This window comes from Ciconia boyciana, chromosome 6, assembly GCF_034638445.1.
Source record: "Ciconia boyciana chromosome 6, ASM3463844v1, whole genome shotgun sequence".
Lineage (NCBI taxonomy): Eukaryota > Metazoa > Chordata > Aves > Ciconiiformes > Ciconiidae > Ciconia > Ciconia boyciana.
This window is the reverse complement of record NC_132939.1, coordinates 67501699-67528421: the sequence shown is the minus strand read 5'-3', so window position 1 is coordinate 67528421 and position 26723 is coordinate 67501699. Positions and strand designations below refer to the sequence as shown.

The following is a 26723-nucleotide window of genomic DNA, read 5'->3' as shown; positions in this document are numbered from 1 at the left end:
TTGTGGGCCTGTGGGCAAGCACGCAGGGTTTTTCTTTAAAAAAAACCAACCAAACAAAAACCCCATGTATTTTTCCCCAAATTTTGATTTTTCTGAGTGCTGTCACTTCCTGACGGGTTTGGCTGCATGGCTAACCCCGTGCTTCATACATCTATCAGCCTTGCAGAGGACGGATTGTGAAGCTTGCTAAACATGAACAATGATCCAAAAATAAAGCTGTAATCATTATTAGATATTGTAGATAATGCTTCTAATAACGTGTTCATGCGGGGATGGTGTAAGAACCTCAGGAAGGTTAAACGTACAATTACGGTGGAAGTGATTTCTTCTCAAAATTACTTCCTCCAAGGCCTTACTCGAAACAGTAAGTGTAGCTTTTAATTTCTTCAGTAAACCGAGGTTACTGACTTGTGCCGTGTGGCTTCCAGTTGGAAAAAATCTCCTTGTATCAGCCCAAGAAGTGGGTCCAGCGCTTGTCCTGCGAGGTGCTTTGTACAACGCCCAACAGCAGCGTAGGTCTCTCCGCTCTGCTTTTAAATCACCGGGTTGGATGGGGCTGTAAAGCACCGCCACAGCAGCTTGGGCTTCGTTGCGGGCTGTAAAACCCGCCTGTGAAGCTGTGTAAATACTCAAGTGGTTAACCCTGCTGTGCTGCATGCTATCTTGGCTGTGCCGTGGCCCTCAGTATCCAGTTTTGGTAGCTCGAGATATCCAGGCTAGCTTTGAACCGACTAACGTGCAGCGCAGACTCGAGTTGCGAGTCTTAATGAGTGTTTGTGTAGCGCTTCGTGTTTTCTCGGATGAAAGGTTTTACATAATTGGCCATTATAATTGTCTGTCACCCCTAGAGAAGAGCAAAAAAAAAAAAAAAAGCGTGGAGGTAGGCAGTTGATTTGCAAGTCCAAAGTCTAAACCTGTAAATGTCTGTAGGTTGTTAATGTTGTTACTGCTTAACGTGGAGGCAGCAAAATGACCGACTAAAAAAAAATAAATCTAGTTCTCCTTTTGAGCTGTTTGAACAGCATCATCCGGAGAAGTGACATCCTGCTTACATTTGAGCTACTTCTTCTCCAGTGCCCAGAAGAATTCCTAATGCGACTCCAGTTGCACCAGCATTGCGTGGTTTTGGGTTTGGTTTGTTGGGGTTTTTTTTTGCCCTTGAAATCTTAACTGGAAGCCTTTTACAGTGTTTTGATTCCTTTTTAATAAATGGCTAATCCCTTGCTGCAGGGGATGGGAGTGTTTTGAATGCAGCGGTTTTGGGTCCTGAGGGGAGGGGGAAGGGAGCGCCTTGTATTGCTTTCCAGCAGCCACCCACCTTCCCCAGGCCTGAGTGAAAGAGCCTTATTGACTGGTTTTGAAGGTAACGTTCCCAATTCTCCTCTTACATGTTAAAACCATAAATTTGCTGTAGTGCAGAGCCTTTGAGGGAAAGAAACGGAATGTCAAGGAGTTCTGGGCTTCATCACGAGCAGCCTGGTAACAAAGGCGGTGTCTGTTAATTGCATCGCGCTTATCAAAATCCCCCCTTCTAATGACAAAGTTCCATTTTAATAGGTGTGAAAAGTTGTGGGATTTGATTTAATACCACTGTCTTAAAATCATCTTGCACGCTCTGTATGACTAAGTTGTCTCTTTCATATTTAATTGGAGAACAAGCAGAGGTTGAGGAGGAAGCTGTGTACATTTCACTTGCACTAAATGCTCTTTAAAATCTTTTCTCTGTGTAGATAAGGATCGTGAAGAAGTGTGAGTGACTTGTCAAGCACTAAGCTGCAACTGATTTTCTTATAGGCGTATAAAACATCTTTATATGTCCCTTAAAATTGGAAGCTTGGCTCGTAGCATGCTGCGGATGCGTACCACAGCATTGGTGAGCTCTCCACCGGCTTGAAGAGCAGCTACCAGTGAGAACGTGCATTCGTAGAGACTGACCTGTAGTTCCCGTGCCAGGAAGGGCTCCGGTTTTAGGGTACAGAGGAGCCAAGGTCGATTTCTGATGCTGTGAAGTTGAATACTCTGTAGTAGACTCACGATACTACCTAGGTGCTAACTGTCCTTGAGGTTCCAGGTGTCAACAAGTTCATCATAATGTGTTATTTTCACTTCTCGCTGCCCTGTAGCATAACAAAACAAGCAATCCAGTATAATCCTCCAACACCGGTTGCTTTATTACCAGCAGATAAGGCATATTTTGGTATTCTCGTTGCAGGTTTGATACCTGGTTTCAGAGAAGACAGCAACTTTTCTTGTACCTGGTAGTTGAGTCTGTAAGGAAAACATAGGACTGGTCCTAAGCCTATGATTAAAGATAATGCAGCTTTGGAAGCATGCATCTCTCTCTTGTCCCCATCGGTTGCTTTTTTTGGCTCTTGTGGGTTATTTGGTCATGGGATGGATTACTAGATGTTCCTATCCATACATTTAAGCCTTTGAAGGAGATCTTAGTTTAGTGGAAGTTGCTGGTTAGAGATCAACTTCCCAGCTTTGTAGGCTCTGCAGTACGGAGGGTATAGGAATGCTGCTTTGGTATGTGTGGCTGCTCAGTTTTTATTTGTACCATATTTTACTGGTTTTGTTTTCTAAGCTATTTTGCTTCCATTAACTTATTAAACTTAGAGTCTATTAAAGTCACTGTGACAGACTTTTTTTTAATGTATGGATGTTGTCCTTTTTTTTCCACCCCTAAAATATGAATCGGGATAATTGCCCGTAGTGCAGATTCTGGCTGTAGTTGTGGGATTTGTATTTGGAATTTGCATTTGTAGTTGTGGAATTTGTGTTTATTCCCCAAATAACTGTTCTTTTTTTGTCCTGTTGTGGAAAGGGAATATCTGCTGTATCGCTTGCTAATCCTGTTGTTGCAGTCTTATGCCTAGAGTGTAACTGGAGATGTATTTACCACTCTAGGCATGGTGGTTGGTTTTAATCTAGCTATTTTGGGTATCAAAAGCAGAGAAATCACAGCAGGACTGGCTTTGGTATAGGGTGGGCTTGACTCCCATCAACGGTACTCGCTTGGACAGCCGCTTCGTCATAAAACCTCGGTGTCTGCAGTGTCACTGCAATGGGTATCAGAGGCAGGTGGATTAAATATAGCTCAGGTGTGCCTAAACATGTTGCAGTTGCACCTCCAGTTGTAGTACAGAGGTAATATGAATGTTTACATAGATCACTTTCCTACACGGAGGTTCAGCTACCTCTTTTGTAGTGAGTTGCTGCTGGGCAGCCACGTGACTACTTAATGCTGTTTTGAGAGTAAAAATACACTACAGAGGGATGCGTAAATGGCTGTTAAGAAAATGTCAGCTTTTTTAAAAACCAAAATTATTCAGAAATGGCTGCCTGATACCTTGGGATGCAGAAAATAGTGTTCTTTTCCATATGATTAAAAAAAAAAAAGTATTCCCGCTTTAGAAGCTGCTATGTCTGCAGTTCATAGCGAAGTAATGGCACTTAGGTAGCATGGAGGCTGGATTTCTGCCAGTTAAAATCTTGCTGTCCTAATGTGTCATTCTGTGCAGTGCTTGGGAGCTAATATACGATGATCTTCTGCCTTGCAGCAAAACAGCTAGTGATTAAAAATTCAGCAGATGTTGTGGTTCACTTAACTACTTGTTCTTGCATCATTCAGGTCATATCACACAATTAATGTTGCTAATGTTCGATCTAGCTTTTTTTGTTCTAAGAATGGAAATCATCTGAACTACCATGGGATTTACAGAACTGTTTTAGCATGAACTGGGCTATGCAAAGTAACTTATTCAGAACTGTTTTCATCCCTCCCCTAATTTGGAGAATATCCTTTTGATTTCTCAAATATTATTTGTTCGTGCCAGACAGAGCTTTCACTTTTTGCAGCTTTTCTCACTTTAAAAATGGAAATGCTTTCTTTTGATTGCTTTGAGATACATGAGACTCCCTAGTTGAGAAGGGGGGGGAAGAGCACGATAGGTACAAGTGCTTGCTTTCTTACTTAAACTCAGTGTTTCATTTGGCCACAGAAGTATTTTTGTATGAGAATTCTCATTTTGTTCTAGGCAGGCTTTCTACTGCTTTTAGTGTGTCTACTTTTAATTTGCACAATTTTGATTAGTAGTATTCGATCCAGTGTGTCACTTACTTGACTTTAAATTAGAGTTAAACTTTACTTTCCCCTCCCTACGTTCCTTTAATTACGTAGCTTTTGGGTTCTTTTTGTAGCACACAGGTTCTGGAAACCTTTTCTGGGCTACTTGGAGCTACAAAGCAATGTTCGTAGAGCAAGACTTGCGCCTTGTTTTCACTTCCTTTGCTGCCTTTCTGTTCGGAAGCTGATGTCTGTCCAGCACAAGAAGCCTATCCTCTCTCTTCATGTTGGGTGCAGTAGCTCTGATTTTAGTTGACCTCCCTGTGCTTTCTCAAGACTTATGTGCTGATGCTCACAATAGGAGGTGCTGCTAGGTGGGTTGCCCCCTAGACTGGGTGCCTGCATTGGCATACATCTTCACGGATTGTGCTGCTATAAGCACGATATAAATACCAAGGTTAACGCGGGCATGCAACTGAGAAAAGTTGCTGGGTCTTTCAACGTCTTTGAGAGTAACTTGTTATACTGGGGCAGCTCTTGGCTTGAGTGCTTTAAGAGAAACTAAATTCAGAATGTGGAACGCAGGTGGAGTATGTTGGTCAAGGGCACGCGTGCAGTTCAGCCATCGCTCAGTGCGTTGCTGCAGGTAGCTTGAGAATAACAGGGCTTAGGAGAAGGCTGGATCATTCGCAGCATGAAGTGACACATCAGTAATAGGAATAGAAAAGGTGGATTTGTGTGTTACGGTATGTGATATACAATATGGGATGGAGACGCCTGTAAACCAAGTTTTGGAGAAGTAATGGGCACAAACAGGAGACTTTCAGTTTATGCACGTTGTTTGAACTTGCAATTTGGATGACTTTTTGTGATCTGTCAATTAGCACATCAAGAGGATGTCTTTTTAGTCAAGGCAGACATTTTTCTTCGGAAAAACCTGTTTGGGCTGTTAACGCTAATGTACTTTGAGAGAACTGGTTTCAGCTAAATTGTAGGCAGATAGTTAATCCGTTTGAAAAATGAAGTATTAAATATGTAAACCCTCCCCCAGCCTCTTTAGTGTCCTGTTTAGAATGATGGAAAGGAGGATTCAGGTTGGTTTGGGCATATTCCTGATGCCATGTATGCATGTGTCCAATATGCTGTACTTGCAGAATTAATATGCAGGATAATATGTTTAATCTCTGATTGCAAAAAATAACTTCACACGCAGCTAATTCCATCTGCTGGAAAAATAAGAGCGAGGCTAACTTCCTCACTTATTTGGGACCCGCTTTTTGCTGTGCTAATTACTATGGATGAACTTTGGAAATTTGCATGATATTTTGGCAAACCTAAGCGGCAGCCATTTAAGTTAGAATTTTATTAACTTTAAATGTCCCTAGCAACTCCTAAGCTACTTCTAGGTCATTTTGTATTTCTGGTGTTTCACAAGCTTTGATTTAGTAAGCTTCAGTAGTGTGGGTTTTTTTTCCTCCTTGAAATGACTTTATACATATATATAACAGCAGCTTGCTGCCATTGCCAGTAACTTTCAACCTGCAATCTAATGCAACATTCCTTCTGTCATTCAAATAAAAAAAAGTGTTGAAATTAAATTCTCGTAAAATGAATGCTAAAACAGTAAAATTAAAAGCTAGGTTTTGGTTGCTCTTCTGCAGTGTGAGAAGAGCACTTGAAATATTTCAGGTGTAGACGGTTTTCAAAAAGTAACCTTGGGGAAACTGGGGCATGTCAAGTCTGGTCCTAATTCTGCTAAAAGCTGGTCTCATGATGTGAATTCTTATATCAAGACTCTTTGGAGCTTAAAATCATCATTGCAGATCGCTACTAAATGTTCTCTCTTACTAAAAGGCTGGATTTTGACACATTTTCAGCTTCTCAAGGTGTCTAGCCATGCCTTTTCCACTTGGTTTGCTTTTGTTCATGTTACCTCCTCCTTTTATTGGTTTTGCTGGTTGGCAGTCGGGGGAGGCGCATAATCTGTAAAATATTAAAATGGTTGGAATTTTATAATAAAAAAAATACTCTCTGCTTTATTGGAATGCTGTTATTTACTGGCTAATTTTCTTTTGGATGCAATACACTGGATTAATTTTTAAATTTGAACTATTCTTTCTGTGTTACGATCTTAGTCCGCTTTCTGTCTCAGGACCATCAGAAACTTCCTATTTTGCTATGTGCAGTTGCAGTCCTGTGTCTTTGTCCCTCTTTCCTCCTCCCTCTTATTCCGTTGATCACTTAAGAATGCAGTTTCTTCCTTGGGATGAACAGGGTTATATTGCTAGGCTCTTTAATTCCTCTCTAATTGGCAGAAAGCCAAGCATAAAATCTTGCTCATAAGTCACTCTAGAGATTTCTTTGTACATGCTATTATTTTCTTTGCATGCTAACATCACTGAAAAGATGTTTTTTTTTTTCTTTTTCACCCCAAGTCTAGACCAGGCATAATTATGTTCGTGTGTATGTGTAGGCTTGGGTGTTGCCACTGTGCAGCCCAGCAAGCAATTTGAAGTCCTTGGGCAGTTTTAAGACCAAAATTTCTTGTAGCATCAAAGGCAGCAGCTATCCTTCTGCATCTAGGTAGGTGAAATAATTTTCTATTGCATCTAAACTTCAAAGACTAACTCATGGCTTGCGCCTGTGCTTTGGCTTTCTGCAACGTGTCATACCGGAGGCTATATTTTAAAAAAGAGTTTGGACGCTTGGTTCAAACAGGACTTGCTGTGTATCGAGTGATAGTAGCTAGCGTTGAATTGAGGTTTGTGTTCACTGGCTCACGTGCTTCCAGAGGCAACCCCGTTCCCTTTTGATTTATAAAGCTCTTCATTGAGGTCTTTGTTTTGAACTTTGCCTCGCCTAAGTCTTTATTGCAAAGCGTGAAAATCCCTTCCATCATGAAGCCTCCACTGTGGCGTTGGGACTGCAGTCTTCATGTATTTAGGTCTTCAGACCTTTTGTGCTTGCTCCTGTCCTGACTCCTGAGGTTGAGAGAAGCTCCCTGTAAACACGTGTGCAGAACTGCACCTTATCCTCTTGCTACTAGGCTGCCCTTGCTTTGGTATCGCTGCCTATCGCTGTGACAGCGATTTTCTCCTTCATTTGCCTTCCTGACCGCCTGCTGTGTCCCTGTGCTGTCCCTGTCTGTCCCTGTGCAGGGCGTTTGTGCCCTGGGCATTCCGCTGCTGAACAGTCAGGGTGTGCAAGGTATGGTAGCTTGAGACAAATGTCAGAGACTTGGTAAGTGAACTCAAAAAAAAAAAACAAACAACCCCCCCCCCTCCAAAAAACCAAGCACAAACACCGCCACACACCCCCCCCCCCCAACCAAACCTTTAAGGAAAGCCAGCCCTCTGGAAATGGGTTTCTAGACCTTGGTTTAACCATGAGGGCACCAGAGCTTGCCATCAAGTGGGGGGACAGACTGTTGGTTTCTCACTTTTTTCCCATTTATTTTCCTTTCTAAAGAAGGATGGCACTCTACCGTCGTTTTTTTAATGAGGTAACGTTATCTTAATAAAAACATGAATGAAGTGATGCAAAGCGTGCTTGTTTATGCATCTGAAATCTAAGTAAATGTGCTACCACTTCTGAAATTTGGGCTGTGGGAGGATTACTGATAGCAATGAATCCATCTTCCATGGTGTTAAGAAAAAAATCCCTGTATTTCTCTTAAAATGCTTATGAATTTTTTTTTAGATGCAGTAGGACTGCAGATGTAGTCATATTAAAATGTAGAATAACTTGTTTTGAATTGGTCTTGCAGCAGAAGCAGTTGGAGATGTGGCTTTGGTACAAGTGGCTGGGAATTCTCTTTTAACGCAGCTCTACAGCCTGTGCTCCCTCCACCGATGGTGCGTGGGGTGCCGCTTACAGGGGACTAAACCAGTTTTCCTAATGATTGCTTTATTACGCTTTAACAGTTTATGGGATTGTTCAAATGGTGTCCGCTGATGTGTCAGCTGTAGGCTTCAGGGTAAATTGTAGGATAAATAGTAGTAGTTTACATAACTTTGTAGCAAATGTCTCTGCAGCATTCTGCGTACTGTTCTTCCCTGAAAAAGTGATTTTTTTTCTGCTCACTTTTCCCTCTTTTGGATCAGTAGGTGTAGCCAGCGAGGGAAGGTTTGTGTACGAATTGTGTGAAGTTAACGCGACTTCATCCCTGGCCTGACCGAATCCAAGGAAGCGAAGGCACCAGCGTGTCGTGCGGTGGTGGGCCCTTTGTCTTTGGAAAAACATTTTTAAGATGTTGGGAAGAACTTAACTTGGGGGGGAAAAAAGTCAAGAAACTTAATCCGAGTGTAAAATTGTTGCATACATTGTGGAGCTGTACAGAGCAAGTTCATTGATGTTGCTAGCTGCGTTAATGCTAGTTGTAAGGTATTTTTTAAAAATTATTTTTTTAGGGCTGGGGGATTCCCCCCTATCTCCCGGCCCTCCCTTGTGTTCCTTGGGTCACAGCGTGCCAGCAAGGAATTGTTTTTCATCAGGTGGCTGTCCAGGCAGACAAAGACAGTTAAAGACGGAGGAGTCTGTCAGGCTGCTTTCCATTTGAAGAAGCCTGGAGATTTAAAAAAAAAAGTAAATGTAGAAGTTGGTGATTACAGATACAGAAACTTTACTGGGGTATACGTGAGGCAAAGGCTGTTGGGAGAAGGCATGTCTTTAATTAGACCAACTGGTATCGCTGGGGTGGAGGGGAGGATGGGTGAGCTTTTGAGCATAAGTAAATGTATATTTTACCAGAATTGCAGTTTGGAAGCAGGGATTTACTGTGAGTTGTCATTTGGCTTTGGGGTGTCTGGGGCTTGTCTGTGTCTTCCGTGTATTAGCTGCAGTTATGGAGGGAGCTGCATATACCACTTTACAAACATAAAGTGCAACTCTTGAAGGGAAGGTAGGGTGCAAATTGCTCAGGTAACATGAGCCAGCGTTTTCAGGCTGGAGTCAGTAAAGCCAGACAGAGTGCCAGCAAGCGATACCTGTGTCCTGAGTTTAATATATTCACTTCACAGTGGCCGTGCCCAGGAGGATTAGTGAGAGACGCTTTAACTTAAAGCTAGTAGGAACAGCAATGCTTTTTTTTCCTCTGAAAACTGGTGTGCTTTTACTGGAACAGCTAAATGCAGGCGTGTTAAGCTTAATATATGCATGTGTGTGGGTACTTGAGAAAACATCCCATTAAGTAAACCAGTAACTTTCTTCTGGGGAGATGCTGAGAATATCCCCTTTGCTGCCAGTCAGGGCTAAGCCAGGCTTGTTAGCAGCTTGGAAGCGACAGCCCTAGTTTGCTTTGTAGGTATTTTAAGTGATGAGGGAGCAGAGCTAGAGGGAGAGGCGATAACGTCTGTGCTGGTTTTTTTCTTTTTAGGGGGGAAGGAGGAAGAGGAGATGGGACTAATTGCATACCTTCCAATTCCAGTTACTTCATTACTGAATAATCATTGGAGCAGCCCTGCAGTCTGCTCTGATAGCAGATAAGTGGTGTGGCTTGCAGCACTTTAAACAAAACTTAAGTGCTTTTTCCTTTTACCCTGGAGTGAAACTGTAATTTCGTTATGTGAATGTTAGCCAGGACAAAGTATGGGGGGTTTTTTTGTTGGTTTTTTTTTTTTTTCAGCTGTCATGATGCTTCTCTGGGCTTTGTGTGTGTTGGAGGTGCGTCCCCAGTGTATGTACCAAAAGTACCCTAAAATACTGCGTTCCCTTACCTGGCAGCTTCAGTTGAAGGCTCTCCAGGTACTTTGCCAGGTGAAGATCTGTTTAGCTTTTATGTTAAATGTCTCAAAGGGTTTAGATATAAACCAATGAGCGTTTAGATTATATTTCCTTTCTATAGTGATACCTGTTAATTAGTTTCTCTGTCTGCATTAGGCCCTCAATAGTCAAGTAAAACAGCCCGAGCACACCTCTGCTACCAAGTCTGCTGCTTCAGAGTACGAGTCCCTGCAGTGAGAGTGGTCACATTGACCAGTTTGGAGCAGAATTGCATGGTTTTGGTTCCCGAGACATGGCCTTAGATGCAACCCATATGATGCAAAAGAGAATTATTGGGCAGAGCTTCAGAGAGGGTTTTTGTCTGTCTTTGAAAGAGGATAAAAGTGCATTTGTGCATCAGGTTGAATCCTGATAAAATGCCTTCTTGGAACTGGTGTTTCTGAAGGATGATGATTTTGAGGTACTGGCTTAAGGCCGCGAGAGCACCACAGACGAGTGCCTGGATTTTGCATAGCGTAGTACTGGGCAAAGCTTAAACTCTTGTCAGGCTTTTTTCTGGACTGCAATAGAACTGTTAAATCTGATCTGTTCCTAAAAAGACAGCTGACTGTGCAGTCTGAGCCACATACAATTCTTTGTCTCTGCTTTTGACTTGAATGGAAAAGTAGTTTGTTTTCGCATTAAATCGAACTCGACTGTCGCTGCCCCAGAGGGGGTCTGTTCTTGCGGGCTCTGCGTGGACTCCAGGCAGAGCGCTCTTGGCTCTCGCTCCTTTTTGCTGTAAGCACAGTAACTCAAGTCAGGATGATGGGAGGATGGTAGCCCACTAAGACAGATATTTGTTGACGGGTAAAACATCTTGGGGAAAGAAAATGTAATATGCTTTTTTAAATGTTGATAGTTTTTGTAAGTTTGGGCTTGGTTGTGTTGGTTGTAACTTGGCCAGTAGGGTTGATCATGTAGAGTGACTTGGTATGGATCCAAGTGCAGCATTAAGCTCTTGGAATAACTTCAGGTGAAGTGATGGTGAATTTGAAAGAATTAAAGAGTACAAGGCCCCTTAGTTGGGTCTTGCATTTATAGGGTGGCTTTCAGAGGGAAAGACCCAAACATGCATTGCAAACTGGCCTGTGCATCGTGCACTGGAGTGGATCCATGCTTTGATAAGAACAATATAGTTTCTTTAATGAGATAAACTGCATCACCTTTTTTTAAGGAGGTTTTTATTTGTTTGTATGGGAGAAGATACTTTATTCCTGTGAAAATCTGTAGCTGATCTGACTCCTGGATCCATTTTTAGCCCTTGATACTGCAGGGACAGGAGGCTGGCAAGTTGGATTGGGTATTGCCTGAATAAAAATGAGGTTCATGCCTGGAGCATTATCTGGCAGCAGGGCTGCTTGACCCCTAGCCCTCTGGGGAAGCCAGCCCAGCCTGTTCTTAGCCACGGTTTCTTTGGGAGAAGGTTGTAGGACACATGAGTCTCGTGTGGGAGCATGGATGCCCCACTGCCTTTTTTGAAGAGGTCTGGGGCCTTGCCTTTGTAGGGAAAAGAAACTAAAGGATGGGCTGCAGTAACTTTTTTTTCATGCTGATCAACCTGCTCTGAGGGTAATATAGGTGGAAAGGGACTCACCTATGGACAGGAGGTTCAGCTGGGTAGTGAGGAAGGGTCTGCAAAGCACAGCTCCTTCCTACGAGTGGGTGAAGGTCCTCCACCTGTATGCTTACGTTGAAGGTAAACACCATTGCTTAGAGCAAGAGCTTGGCATCTTTTGTGCTGAGGTGGACTGCTGCCTGATAAAATGGTGTCTCACATGTCTCAAACCCACAGTGATAGATTCTGCTTTGTTAGTTGTTGAACGGTTGTGTGCGGTTGCGTTCCCTTTTCCAGTAAAAAAGTTAATCCTACGTCTCAAAATGGTCTGTTTGCCTTCCCAGCGCTGTGCTTAGTGTTTTGGAATTGCTTTTGGGTCTGTGCAAGTTAACAATGTCACCCCTCTGTGCAAGCTGCCTGGAGAAAAGGAGGCTGAGGGGAGACCTTATCGCTCTCTACAACTCCCTGAAAGGAGGTTGTAGAGAGGTGGGGTCAGTCTCTTCTCCCAGGTAACAAGTGATAGGACGAGAGGAAATGGCCTCAAGTTGCGCCAGGGGAGGTTTAGACTGGATATTAGGAAACTTTCCTTCATTGAAAGGGTTATCAAGCATTGGAACAGGCTGCCCAGGGAAGTGGTTGAGTCGCCATCCCTGGAAGTATTTAGAAGTCGTTTGGCTGAGGTGCTTAGGGACATGGTGTAGTGGTGCTCTTGGTAGTGTCAGGTTTACGGTTGGGCTTGATGATCTTAAAGGTCTCTTCCAACCTATGTGATTCTGTGACAAGGCTCTTGTGGCCATTTGGGATGGTGAAGTTGCCTTCCCCATGCTCCACTTCTCCTCTTCAAGTTTGTTAACCAAGCTTCCACGGCAGCCACCCAGCCTTGGCTCTTCTCCAGCCTTTATTTAACTCTTAATGGTTGAAGTGTGCCTCAGTACTTCCTTCCTCTCTTTCTTGTGTTTGGCTTGGGGGTTTGATCGCCCCTCTGAAGCAACGTATGGTTGCTTGAATCGGCATACGTGACGGGGAGGGTAGATGATGAGTGTCCACAGGTCTTTGCATTGGTGTGTCCATAAGCTGGGATGGGTGCACTGGGACTACTCATGTGCTTCGATATCCAGTGCTTAGTTATGGTCCATCTTGACTATAGAAAATGAATGGAAGGCAAATTATCTGGTACTAGAAACTTTTCTGGGGAAAAAGTTTAGTGAGTACATGAAGGGCCACAATCCTATGGGTTGTGTGTGGTGTCATGTAGCTGTGAGCAAGTTTTCCTTATTGCAGAAGCCGGATTGATTCCTCGGGGCTGGATAGCATCTGATCTTTATGTGAGGGAGGGGGAAAAAGCTGTCTGACTTTAATCTGAATTTACTAGGTAGTTAATAAGTAAGACCTCTGCCCTGAGTAACTTGTTCAGCCTATGTTATGTTGCAGGAGCTCCATGGAGATGAAGCCTGCTGGCTTTATGTTGCTCTGAAATCCATTTGGCTTAGAGTTGCCTCCAGAATCTCAGCCCCCGTGGTACTTCAGACTTGCAACTGGGCAACCCACTGAGTGTTTAAGGGCTGAGGTTGGGGCAAAGCCTGGATGCTTTGGCAGCTGAGAGGTGACATTGGCACGTGGAACTTAGCGTGAGGACACCTGAATGACGAGAGCAGTGTGCATCTTGCCTCTCTCTTCTTCCCTTTATAATGTGCAATTTGCATTTAAAAGTAGAGGGATTTAATTTTTGTTTTCTCTGCAGTTGTGGTCCGTAGGAGCAATTAGCTGTCGTGATGTTTGGCACTGGAGCTGCCTGCGGTGGCTGATTGCGTAAGCTGGTATTGCTAAAGCGAATAGGGAGCAAGTGAACGTATTCGCACCAGTCATTTAGAAACTGGTATAATTCAGGTCTGAATCAAGCTCAGGCTCAAACAGGTTGTGGAATTTACTTATACAACACCACTGGGGTGTGTGGCGTTGCAGAGACAAATAAACAATGGTTCCCAGCCCTGGGGCTTGCGTTCGGTATTAGATAACATGGCATGGGGTAATTATAGCCAGGGACCTGGGTGGAAGGGTTAGGAGGGGGTGAGGGTTACATCCGTGTAGAGGACGTGAAATGTTCCTTGTTGTGCCTGCAGCTCGTTAATGGCACTGTTAAGAAATTGTGGGTGCGCCTGAGGTTATAGGAAGGATGGAGGTCAGCTTTGCAGAAGGAAGTGTTGAGTGAGTTATAGGAGACGTGTGGATTAATAAGAGAAAGCGGAAGGAGGTGAACTAAAACTAGTCAAGCGTACGGGGAGTGGCTGGGTTTACGTGGAGGCTCAACACGCAGAAGCGATGGCACTCAAGGGGCTTGAGGAGTTTGGGTGTTCGAGCAGTGACTGGGAAATCCGCATGCAGACCCCTAAACACATATGCTTGATGAGAATGGAGGAACAGGTAAAGACTGGGGTCCAGCATGGCTACCGAGAGCTCTGTGGTCTCTCCTCTTTGCTGTCCCTGCAGCCTGGGCTCGCACGGTGCCAAAGCGGCTTCTGGCCAGCCACCCAGTGGGATTCCTTGTGGCAGGGCAGCCACCTTCGACTTTGGTTGCTGGACTCTTTTCGGGGTGTACTCGGTCAGTCAGCACTGAAGACCTTCTCAAATTGGTGGTGCTCCCCATGTCAGCCATGCATCGATTGTTGTTCCCGCATGCCCTTGGCATTGGGCAAACCGGGTCTTTTGGGTTTTAAGAGCTGGTTAGTAGTTGTAACACTGTTAATGTGTAACTAATTTCCTTTTTCCTTCCCTTTTGCTCTTCAGAAATGCCATTCTCGTGAGTGTGCAAGAAACCTACAGAACTGTAATGTCTAACCCTACATGGAATAACAACTCTCTGAAGGTACCACCCTTTTTTAACTACATGGCTTTGTTATAGGTTGGGTTAATGAAGCACTGATTTTTTTGCCTCAAAGCTCGAAATTGAAGAACCATGTCTTATGTAATGCTGTCCCTTCCAAAAGGGTGACAGTGCTGTGACGCTCTGGTCTCTGATTTCCAGAAAAACTGTGTGCAACCCAGCACTTGATCTGGGGTGCCAGGGGGCCATGCCTGTTTCTCTGTGAACGATCTCTTTAGGCAGGTCTGGTGTTGCCTTAGGAACAGATGGTGGTTTCTATTCAGAGAGCTGAGCTAAGCTTTCTTCATACTTGGTGGCCATCCTTGGAAACATACTGCCCTTCTTTTTAGTGACGCATGAGGGCTTGCCTGTTTGTCTTCAATTTAATGACCTTCTGGATTGTCTTTCTTGACGAGAGGCTTCTAGCTGTATTTATGAAGAATATCATGATAAAGTGCAGTTACACTTTAACATTTAGATTGAAATGCCTTAGCTGTTTGTGCTGCATTAACCAGCTCTCAGGCATTGGCTTGCTCCGCTGTCTGATCCCGCAGTGATGCCATAATACTGAATTTTGGACTGCCGTGTACATTACCATGGCAACAGACTGATGTCACAGACTCAAGGACATGACTTCAGTGTATGATCATGCAGAGGCACGATCAGGTTGTGAAGGAGAAAGCTGACTAATGCACATCTCAAAAGCAAACAAGGGGAATGCAGGTTACAGCTGACCAAGCAAGGTGCTTCAGTATGAAAATTCCCCTCTTAGACAGAGGAGGGGCTGATCATGACTTTAAGACAGGAACAGTCGTCGTGATGAGCTTTTCTTATCCGTGGATAAGCAGACATCTTGCAGGTATCCTATATCTTTTAAACAGGTGGTGTTCTGGGGTGGGGAAACTTGCTCTCTGGTTTCAGAGCTTTGCAAGGGCACTTTCTTGTTTTAATTTTAAAGAACTTCTCAGTGGTCTTGTAAGCACGCTGAGAACCCTTCGACTTGCTTAATGTTGTTGAAACAGTTTAATTGGTTTTCCAAAGCTTTTCTTTTATCCATAACATTGGAAGGTGAAAGGGGAACTCTGCATCTGCATTATGGTCACATTTTCCTATATCCTATTAGCAGATTCCAAGATTGTTTAATGTGATCTCCACCCATTTCATTTGGCTGCAACCTTTGCTCCCATGAAAACAAGGCTGATTGTTCTGAATTGCTGTGTGTATGTGCTTTGGCACGGCATGAAGGTACCTATAACAACACAACCATTGTCTGGAAAAAAAAGCAGTTTGCAGTAATAACTACAAATAAAAGGGTGCAGTACTGGGGCAAGATAGATAATGGTCGTTTTCCCACCCATTATGTACAGCAGATTCTCAACATGGTCACCCCTCGGCGTGACAGGGACGTGGGCTTCAGTGTAGTATGTCAATGTTGGGAATAAGGGACTGAAATATTTGCATGTTGTTCCAAGTTTCTCTTTCCTGGATGCGGTTCCATTGCTCATATCTACGGATGGGGAGACTGAATGACTTTTGCACAATGCGGTATTTTATTTGCATGCTGTGAGCAGTTTAACAAGTGTGTGTGCTAAATGAAGCATTCCCACTTTCACTTAGCAGCTGACGCACCCTTAAAAAAAAAGTGCCTTTAGGTTGAACAGTGGGGTTTTGAGGGGTGAGACTGTGCTGTGTGTTCAAGCGGATGGTCAGTCGTGCCAAGCCTGAATGTTAACTTGAAATGCTGTGGGATTCAGCAAATAACCAACTAAAACTCCTTCATGCTGAAGTAATTTTTGCTCATCTCTGCGCTTTGTGGAATAAAGGCTGTTCTAGCACAAGATTTGGAAGTAATGTAATTGTTTTAAATGTTCAGTGTCACAGGAACTGAGGATATTTAACAGAAACAGGCATTTCTTAGAGCAGTTTGGTTGCCTCCCAGGACAGGAAGCTGTAGCGTGTTAAAAAAGAGACAGGGAAGGAGTTTAACAACCTTCTCTCTAAATCAGGGCGCTTGAATTCAGTGCCTGGCCTTGAGCTGAAAGGGCTGGAAGCTCTGTAAGATTCAGTGATTCACGCTGCTCTGCAGCAAAGAAGATGATAATGGTGATGGACTAGCAAGAAGGCAGCCTTGCTAAAAAGAGAGGCTTTGTGATACGGTAAAGGGGAAGGAAGTCTGGAGAACTTAGAAAAGGAACAGATGTTTTTGGAGGTGGGGAACAAGTTAAATATCCATGTAGTTTGCTCTTGCAGCGGAGCCAGCAGAAGGAACTTGATACCAAACAAAAGTAGGCACACCCAGTATTTAGCACAGGGATCCTGGAAAGCTGCTCTTCGGTGCCGCGATGCTTTTCTGTTTGACAAATATGTTGTACGGTGACATCTCGCAGAGGCAGAAGTGAATAATATAATAAATGCCTGTGAGTTTGTGCAAGGGTGTGTATAAAAGAGGTTGGAGGTGTTTGATGCTTCTCTTTAAGAGCACTAAAGAAATACCATAATGGATGTATAAAATGACACTCAAAGCAGGAAGCCGAGAGGGATGCTCTTCCCTGAGAAGGAAATAATGACAGAAGGTGGATTAAAAAAGAGGGAGACGTTGCTTGTAGGGTGTGTTTATGGACTGAGATGACTGGAAGTTTGGTAAAAGAGATTGCTGATCCTGTGTATCAAAGTACAAGTGGCAAGGATTTTTCAAGTTGTTGAAACTTGCATTAAAAAAAAAAAATTTTGCTCTTACTAATAGGTTAATCCACTGTAATTGACTGTGAAATAATCCTGGGGGAAGTTTCCCATCTGTATGTGATGCACAGCCTCTTTGCTGTCTACTTGGCAAATGTACCTTCAGATAATTAAAAGCTGTTTTTAAAATCCACTCTTCTTTCAACTGTTTTTGTGTGTGTGTGGTTTTTTTTTTTAAATCTTGCTACTTCTCTGAGAGCTGTCAGTCAGTCTTCTGGCTAATGTTTAAAAACCAAGATGATACAGTATTAGGAAGGGAAAGCTGCAGGTGAATCTTTACTTTAAAAAAAACAAAACCACCCAAAAACAAAAAAACCCCACCACAACTACAAAACTGGGTGAATGCGTGAGGCTTTTTAACATGCTACACGTGCATGTTAAAAAGCATGCAACACCTCACTGCTACACTTCTAAAAATAATTTAACTTTCCCAGTCCAGTATGGAAAACTAAGTTCACTTTGACTTTCTAAGATCTCATGCCACTTGCCCCTCTCAAATCAATAACAAAGCTCCGTGGCTGCCTTTGCTTAGGAAGCAGTTGTAATTACCCAGAAATTACAGGAGTTGTTCAGCACAGGGATCCTCTGGTTTCAGCACATAGTTTCATCGCTCTGTAGTGTTTTGAGAGGCCGAAGGGTGGGATGCGGCTACAGTGAGTTTCCAGATTCCTAACAGTGCGAGGGACTGTTTTTAATAGTGATGATAAAAACAGCTATTCCCAGTTGGAGGTTAGTCAGTGGTACAATTATCAGAGCTATGAAATAGTGCAGGGATGGCTCAGAATGGAAAAACGAAGGCTTGAAACTTATTTTCTTGAGGGAGCTGTTTGAAACTCTTTCCTGCAAGCTCATAGAGAATTAGTAAGAGATGTTAAATGGTGAGAGATCAAGCTGATGGGGCTTGGTGATCACTTCGGTAATTTAGTTTTCAGGCTAGCACGCTTCAGCTGCCTTCTGGGAGAGGGATTTGGTAGCAATTTGTTGACGAAAGCCAGCATGGTGAGTAGGAGCTCTGGAGCTGGCGCGTTTGATTTGTAAGGCTATGGTCTTCTGCTGTACGGTGTGCTCACACCAGCTGCTCGGCTGGGGAGCCTAAAAATGTGCTGAGTATTTTCACAGCACAGTAACAGTCCCCAGCTCAAAATCTGGTTCACTTAAACCGTCCTTTTAAAAACCCAGTTGTGGGTACCTTATTTTCTGCTTAGTTTCCTGCTGATTTGGTTCATCTCATTTGTACTTTCTCTGTTTTGTCCAAGAGGAGGAAACCCTGAAAAGAGAATATTGATTGTACTGGGGGGGAGCAGCGGGGAATGCTGAGTTAGAAAGCAATAAATACTTTTTTTTTTTCCCCTTGTCTGTCTTGCTTATAAAGCTCTCTTTGCATTAATAAGCCTAACAGTAGTGTGAAACAAACCTGAATCTCGTATTTTCAGATGAACTTTCCTAAAAGTTCATACTTCTAAAATGGTCCTTACCTGGAAAGAATCGCACCAGAATTATATCTGGTGTCCTGTTGTAGGTCCATGCTACTGAATTTTGAAGATGAAACATGAAAAGTGAAAGACTTGCAGCAAAAGTTCTCGCAGTTAACAAGGCACTTGAGCGTGCAGAAGCTATCCTTTACTGAAATGTAGATGCTATTTTGGGTCCTTCCTTTTTTCTTTAAAGAATGAATTACAGCAGAATTCGTGCTCTGCTTGGAATTTCTGAAAATGTAATTGTGTTAGTTGCTAGGCGTATCAACTATGAAGCTCTGAAAATATAAAACTATTTTTTACTTCAAATAACTCTGAGTTATTAATAGGAAAAAAAAAAACCTTTAAAAATGTAGCCAAAAAAAGATTAAAGATCCACGGAATTGGTAGGTTTCAAAATTAGCTTAGATTTTAAACAGTCTCTTGAAACAATCATGCAAAAAGATATTGTAATGATATCAAGGTATTTAATGTTGGTCTCTACCGCAGTTTACCTGCCAAAACCCCAAGCTTATCTGTAGCTGAGTTAGTTCAGCAGAAGATGTTCTGTGTATGTTCTTCTTTTAAGAATTTCTATAAAACCAAGCACATAGCTTGGCTGGGAAAGGTTTTTAGCGGGTACTGTTGCCTGCCTTCTGTCTTTACCTTAAGCAGTTTAGCCTTAGCACGTCACTGCTCACACACCTGTGCTTCTGAGCGTTCGGAATCCTTTCTGGTCTCTTTGAGCAGGTTCTGTGTCTTGCAGGCTGCAAAGCAGTTTAGCGGTGAGAAACGTCCTCCTGTGGGCAGATGCCGTTCCCTGGATCGTTCACCTGCGTTCGCATGGCCCCAGCTCCGCTCGCCGATGCAAGCTTCCTCCCTGCCCCTGCTGAGCTCTCTGTGCTGGGACGAGCTCTGCCCTGTGATGGCTGCAAGCGCTTAGTTTTGTGTGACGGATAACTAGGGGGTCTGCTTTGATCGTGGCGTTGGGCCAAGGGCCGTTGTGAGTCTCCTCTGCATCGCCGTGTTATTCCTTCTGTCACTGGTTTGGACTACATCTTTATTTTGCTGGCTTTGACACCCTGCTGACCCGTTTCCTTGCCACGCACGTGTATGACTTCATGCTGGAGCTGTTAGAGAGATGCTAGCACAATGCACGATGGTAGGCAAAAAAATAAGCTGCTGGATTGAAATGAGGGGGCCTCATCCTGCCTGTAGTGAGCAAATGTCTCCAGCACCATGACAGATTAATCTTCTAATGAAGAGTGAAGATTGGCAGCCTTTGATGTGCAGTCTAATTGAAAATGTATGATTCTTGCTTGTGGTGTCAGTTGAACAGCACCAGCACTTAACAGCAGAGTCAGAATAACTTCGATTTCTTTAGATTTTGTGAAAAGTTGTGTGAAAAGTTAGCCTTGGCCAACAGCCCCCCCAGCTGCTTGCTCCCTCACCCTCCTCAGTGACACAGGGTGGCAATAGGCTTAGAAAGCTTCTGCATCAAGATAAAGTCAGGGCAAAAGAGGAAAAATGAATTTATCATCAGTTAAAGTAGATTTAGGTAGTGAGAAACAAGAAGATAAACGTTAAACCAACACCTTTGCTCTCCCCTTTTGCTGCAGGGGAATGCCTGCCCTGCCATGGAGCACCTCCTCCCTTTCCTTCTCTGACCTTGGTGGGTTTTTTCCCCCCTTTTCTGTCGGGTGTTTTTTTACCCTTTCTTAAATACATTTCCCCAGTGGTGCCAGTCGCTTGGCTGATGGGCAGCCACGACCTCCTCCCACAGAGACCGTGTTAGAACCTGACACTTATTAGTGACTTTCTTTTTTTTTTTGTCTGAGATTGTAGCATGTTCTCTGGGGGCTTTTTGATTTCTTTTAGAAGATCCCACTGGAAAGACCAGTGCATCCAAAGCTTGTTGAGAGGGTGTGGGTGGTGGTGTGGCTTGTTTGTTTGTGGGTGGGTGGGTTGTTTTTAGATGCTCCTCATGAATCTGTTCTGTTGGAAGTTTTTTGTCCTTGGCAGATGTAATGATGCACTTTGTTATAAAATGTTCTGTGAAAAATAGTTTGAGCTTCCTTTTACATGAAATCTGCCCTGAAGTTGGGTATACTTAGTATAACTGTTTTCCCAAGCTTGCAGAGCAGAATTTTTTTGTAAACTGCTGACCTATAAATTTGATATTTTAGACTTCAGCGTTTTTACATTATCCTTGCAAGATGAAAGATAGTTTTCTGTGAAAGCATGACGTTGGCACATCAGCAGTGTCCTAGTTTAAATAAAAATTTGAAAGGATTTAAGATTTCATGACAAATCATGAGACATTGGTGCAAAAAATTGTGGAAGATGCTAGTATGTGAAAACAGGGTGGATTCAGGAGTATGACAGAAAAACTTGGGCATTTCGAATTACAGAAATACTTGCAACTAATGGCACAGTTAGTTCTAAAACTTTTTTTTTGAGTACTGTTATATTTAACCTAGTGTTTGTGTTGCTGAGCAAGGCTTCTGGTTGTTGAATTTGGTTTCAGAGACCCTTAGGAAAAATTTGGATGCTTTAGAGCTGCATAGTGTATATTGTAACCTCTCAGCTCTGCAATGGATTGGTGGAATGAATCCATGCGGACAAAATTAGGTCTTTCTGCTTTGAGACTTGTGGTTTTTTTGGTGCCTGGGTTTTGTTGGGAAGGTATCCAGAGTGGTATAGGACGGAGCAATCCACAACATAACCTTTTGGCTAAAGGGTAAGATGCCACAGGAATAAACAAAAATGAATTACCCCTTATTCTGCTAAACTATTTAGGGCTGGACCTGTGATCAGGGTACATGGGGTGGTCTGCGTAAAAGGAGAACTATTGGCCCAAAGGCTGGTCCAAACCAGTTAGAGCCATATAAACCAGTTAAAGCCATATTTAATTCAGTGAATTAAGTTTCAAAGCTGATAAATGTAGTGTTTAACATTGGGTCACCTGCTGTGGGGTTTTCCGTATTAGCAAAGTTCTAAGGAAGGAAGTATATTTATTTATTTAGTGGATATTTAGGTGTTAGCTGTAGGTTTGCTCTTCTACTTCAGAAGCCATTTAATACCCCACGGAGAGCTGTACAGAAGCAATTATTACTGTGCATCGTGTGCCATGGCACAGGGGGACTTCTTGCCTATATAGCGTAGAGTATGAGATTTTTGGTTTCCTGCTGACCTCTTACTTTGTCAGTATATGCCAATAAAATAGCCAGTCCTATGCTGGAGTACATAGATTCAAAGATACGCTTGTCATCGGAGGAGCATTGCAAACGGGTTTATTTTCACTGTGTTATAAGAGCTGCCACAAAAGAGGCAAAGGAATCTTTAAGATTTAGAGTGGGTCGTTATGTTGTGCTGCTGGATCACTAACAAACTATTACGGGCTAACTAGTGAGTAATTACTGTCAGGCAGGCCATGTGATGGGCAATTTATTAGCTGTCGCAGCAAAAATGTATCTACCAAACGTGTGCCAGAATGAGTCAAGTGGACCTCTCCAGCCAGGATCCCTAACATCCACAGGCGAAACAGGGTGATGAAATCATTGTTGACAATCCTAATCTGCCACATCAGTGTTGTAATAATAATCAGGATCTTCTTTTGCAAACTAATGTTGCGTTCTTGAAAAAGATGGGATTATTATTCTTGCTGGTTTTAACTGGCTTTTTCTAAAGTGGGACAGGTTGGCTCTCTTGGCATTCAACCTCATCTCTTTCATGTAGGCTGTCTGGATTTCTGTCTCTGGTGTTTGTCCTAAAACTCCCCTTTAACGTCAGTTCTGCATCTTGCAGTCGTTTCTACTGCTCTTTGCATGTACAGGAGCAATCCAGCAAGCCTTACAAAACGAGGGCACAACGTCTCCAGAGCTCTGGGAGTGCTTCTCTACTATTTTTGGAACCAGCTCTATTGCTTCTATAATAGGCAGGCTTCTGGAAGCTTTCTCCTTCCCCTTGCCCCAAGAAAGTAGCCTTTCAGCCGAGCTTTCATTAATTCAGAATCTGCATGGCAAAACAGATCTAGTTTTATACGCTAAATAATTTGGACGTGGCTCACGGATCACGTGGCCTCGAATGTGCGGTATTACAGCAAGTATCTTTACCCATACCCAGTAACCCGAGGACACAGCAGCTGTAGCCCTGCTTGGGTGTTTAGCTACCCCTGTTTATCATTCGGGGCACACCGTAGATTATGCGGTGACAAGGAGTGCCAAAGTAGGTGGTAGCTTTCTAGAAAGCGGAGTAATGTGTGATCTGGGTGTGTTTGTCACCAGTGCTGCAGCGGCATCGGCAAGTAAGGGATTTAGTGGTTTTGTTTTCCTCTTAGATCAAGCAGAACAAATCTAATGAGCCAGTTCTTAACTTCTTCCCAGTTGAGCAACAGATGATGTCCTTACCTAAATTGTGCAAGACAGCTGAAACCTTTCAGGAATAGCTGAACAAGGGAAACACTTGTGATATTTTTTTCCAATATTAAAATACAGGGTTAACAAGGTGCAGCAGACCTTATCTTTTCTTAGTTTCTTTTTCCCTTTTGAGGTTTTCCTTTTGAGGGGAGAGGGGATGACTCGGTCCTTCCAACGCTAACCACACCTAGAGGAGAGAAAGCATGAGAGCTACAAATATGAACCCTTTCATTCTTGATTGACATGATCTTGGAAGGAAGACAGGTCCTTCCCTGTAGTGCTTTATTAGAATAAGCATTTTGTATGCTTATCAGTACAGCAAGTAGCACTGTTTGATGGCAGTGAAAAGTCAAACGTTGCCTTGGAGCCCTACATGCTTGTTTCCCCGCTTCCGAAACACTCTGTATTTTGCATGCTCTGCAGTCAAAAGTCTTCCTTTCCACTGACTTGAAAGAAGCTAAAAACCACTTTGTGGCAGACACCTTTCCTGGCATGATTCGAGACAGCTGAGTCCAGTCTGAGTTGCTGAGAGCCTCATCCTGCCGGGCTCTGCTAGTGCCTGCCAGGTCCAGGGGTAAGTGGGTTCAGGGAGCTGACCTCTTCTGTGCTAATTTTCTCCTAGTTCAGCTCCTTGAGCTGCTTCAGGTGAGAAATCAGATGGGAAACAGTGCTGATACAGGAGAAGGGCTGGGAGGAAGAGAGGGATGAGACCCCAGCACAGCAGGAACGTGACCGAAATGGCTGTGGGGCTGCGTGGTGTATCGGAGCATCCATGTGCTTCCTGCAGACATGGATGCCCAAGCTCAGATTTACGTGGGCATGTTCAGATTTCAGTTAAATAAGTGCTCCGCCTGGTGTTATCAAGGGTACAGAGTATGGATGGGAGCTTGGTGAAGCTTTGAGAAGGGCTGGAGTGAATTTGGTGGGGAAACGAGCCAAGGGCCATGGTAAAGAGGTCCTGCTGCTTGGCCAGCTCTGATTCCCAGTCCCTAGAAGTGGTAGCAACTGGTTTTGGTGTGTAAGAAGACACAGGAAGCTCTCCCCGTTTATTCCAGGTGAAGCCCTGTGGCAGCTTTATTACTTTTAGATTAGATAACACCAGATCTATGCAAAGTTATACCTTTTGCCCATCAAACAGAGGGGAAGCTGAGCACACGAGGTTTCACAAGGCAAGCGATGTCTGCGGTGGCTCCGGTAGGCTCCTGCTGCAGGTGAAAAGGCCAATCTGCAGTTCAGCAGGACTCAGAGAATCTCAACTGATCGTAGGTATTAATCTTTGCATCTCTTAACGCTCGTAAGTTGGATACAGTGCCTTTACTAAATACCTAGTTTCCTGTGAGGGTTTCTTGCCAGCAGCGGGTGGATGGAAACACAAATGTAAGGTGACTCTGAAACTTTTTGTAAGATAGCTTTAGTTAGAATGTGCTTGTTTTCTCTTATTTTGCCTCAGACTCTTCCATTAAAGAAGTAAAACCTAGCTGGTGAACTTAGTGTTAAAAGGTAGTTCTTTAAGGTGTTTAAAATAGGTAGATATGACATGAAGAACAGTTAAAAAGAAAGAGTTGTTGTTCCTATAGGTGCCTAAGAGGCTGAGTACAAGGACCAGGTGTATCGTCTCGCTGTCCGGCCTAGTCTGGGAGCTGCTGCGGATTGCTGGTTGCTATCATGAAATGTGAATGTTGGGACTAGGGAACGCTTTCTACAAAAGCCTCTTGCTTGGGAGAGTCTGGTGCTGTTATAGGTGTCTGGGGGGGTGTTTGGGGAGGGAGGGAGGGCTGGAGGGATGGCTAGGCTGGGAAATGGCAGAATGGCATGTCTGGGGGAATACACTTTTAGAGACAAGTATCGTGTAACAACCTAAACTTGAGCTGAGCGGGGCAGGAACGGACATGCAACTCTGGTCTTGCAAGAAAACAACAAGACCCCATGTGGAGATCTCTATTATAAGGCCTCAGCACTGGCATTTTTTTTATTTTTAGAAGATTACCTGTCCTTCATAACGACTGTTTGCTGGTATTAACTCTTCAGAGTCCCCCTCTGAGATACTTGCCATTGCTTTCTTCTGCATTCTGAGTGTGCTGATGCTCTTGCCCGGCTGATCCAGTGCGATGGCCCTGCGGAGGATCCTAAAGCTAGCCCTGCATGGAGGTGTGGTGGTCAAACGTGCTTCTACCAACAGTGTGCTTGCCGCTCAGGACCAGTCCCGAGGCCACTGCCTCCTTCCTAGAAAGCACATTTTCTGAAAGGATGTGCCCATTTGTTTATCAGTTACTGTTGCTACTGTCTAAAACACACTTGCTCTTGCAGTAAAGCTTTAGCTATCAAAATATGAAAAGCTGTAGTGTATTGCTGCACAGATGAAGAGACCTTGACCTCCGCCTCATCCATGCTAGTTGAGTTAATACATTTGTTTTCCTGACCTGCAGCAGCGTTCAAAACGGATGGTAAGACGGGGAGTTTTGTGGGACCATTCAGCGAACTGCTGTCCGTTGCTCAGAGGACGTGATGCTTAACTGCTGCCAAAATCTGAGTCCTTCCCACATCTTGTGCATAAAGGCATATGTTTGAGGGTGGTTTCAGAAAGGGAGAGAGCAACAAGATTAGGTTTTTAACTTCCTCTTATGTTTTCTTTCTCTGTGCATCTGTATTTCAGCTTTCGGGCTGTACCCAACTCTCTGCAAAACTAACAAAGCAGCTGAAGCATCTACTGATAAGGATCAGCCTTGGTAAACACACTGTGGTAGTTAAAAGGCAGTAAGTATCTCTGTGCTAGCTTGGATGCTGATTTTTTCTTTCCTTTTTTTTTTTTAAATTCACAAGCACAGCTTTTTACTACTTACACAGTAGGAATTTGTCAGTAGCTTGCTGGCATTAATAGTCTATTTCAGCTCTTTTCTATAGCCCAGCAGCTAGAGGAGGGGAAAAAGCATGCTTTGTTTGGAGCTGTGCTGCAGTGCCCATCTGAACTTGTCTGTGTCTATTTTGCCAGCTTTTGCTTCCCTCTCGTAGGTGCTAGTCCCTTCCTAAATGCATGACATCCCACCGTACAATGCCTGTGCTTGGATCGGGGTTGTGGCTGCCCCTGACCTGAACGAGTTTGCTTGCTGGGTTTGCTTCTCAAGCTCTTCACTGCAAACAAGATGATCTTTGGGTTTCAATTTTTTTTTTTGTCTGGCTTTTTACCGTTTACTACTTCTTCTCAATTGATCTGCAAAGGAGTAGGACTAGGACAAAACATCTGGTGTTCCTAACCAGGAACCAGGAGAGAGTTTTAGCTATTGAAAAAGTGACTGGCATTCTTGAAATGGTATGGTTGCATTTATTTGGGTGTGGATGTAATAATTTTTCTGTGATACAATTCCTGCTGAGTCTGAAACGCTAGTGTCAGTAAAGCCAGAAGGGGAAGCCAGACAAAAGCTTGGATTAAAGTCAGAATTTCAGTGCCTCTTACTGATGGTTCATGGGAAAGTAATGATTTTGTGTTTAACTTTTCATAAAGCACTAGGCATATGCTTTTTTCTCTGAATTACTGTTTGTGAATATATATTTTATGGCCCACAGAACATCAGAAATGGCTGATTTTTGTGCCTACGTTTCACTCTTGCAGGTAGATCCTTGTTATAGGGACTCCGGGCAGTCTAATGAAAATGGTGTTTAACTACAGAGCTTCGGTTGCTGCTGCTGTTAACCACGGCAGCCGAACTCCCTGTCTTTCTGAGTTCATGGAGTGGAGGACATACTCTCATCCTCCAGCTCTGACAGTGCAATGCCTCCGTCTTCTGCATCCGACATGTTTCTTTGCCTTGTGTAGAGCTGAGCAGAGATTTCTTCATGAAGGCTGGAATGTGTTTATATAATATTTTAT

The 26723-nt window shown here is 43.5% G+C and overlaps 1 protein-coding gene across 5 annotated transcripts in view; it reads left to right on the top strand.

Moving 5' to 3' along the window:
- The window catches only part of FBXO34 (F-box protein 34), a 40572-nt gene that overhangs the window by 863 nt on the left and 12986 nt on the right, over nt 1-26723 (top strand). Inside the window, exons 2-3 of one of the 5 annotated variants that reach the window (XM_072863676.1) lie at nt 14172-14250; nt 25512-25612. The exons of 1 other annotated variant lie outside the window; for it this stretch is intronic. The gene's annotated coding sequence lies outside the window, so the exon portion shown is untranslated. Of the gene's footprint in view, nt 1-14171; nt 14251-24783; nt 25303-25511; nt 25613-26723 lie in introns of those variants that run through there. 3 more of the 5 variants (XM_072863679.1, XM_072863677.1, XM_072863678.1) reach the window with 3 other exon arrangements.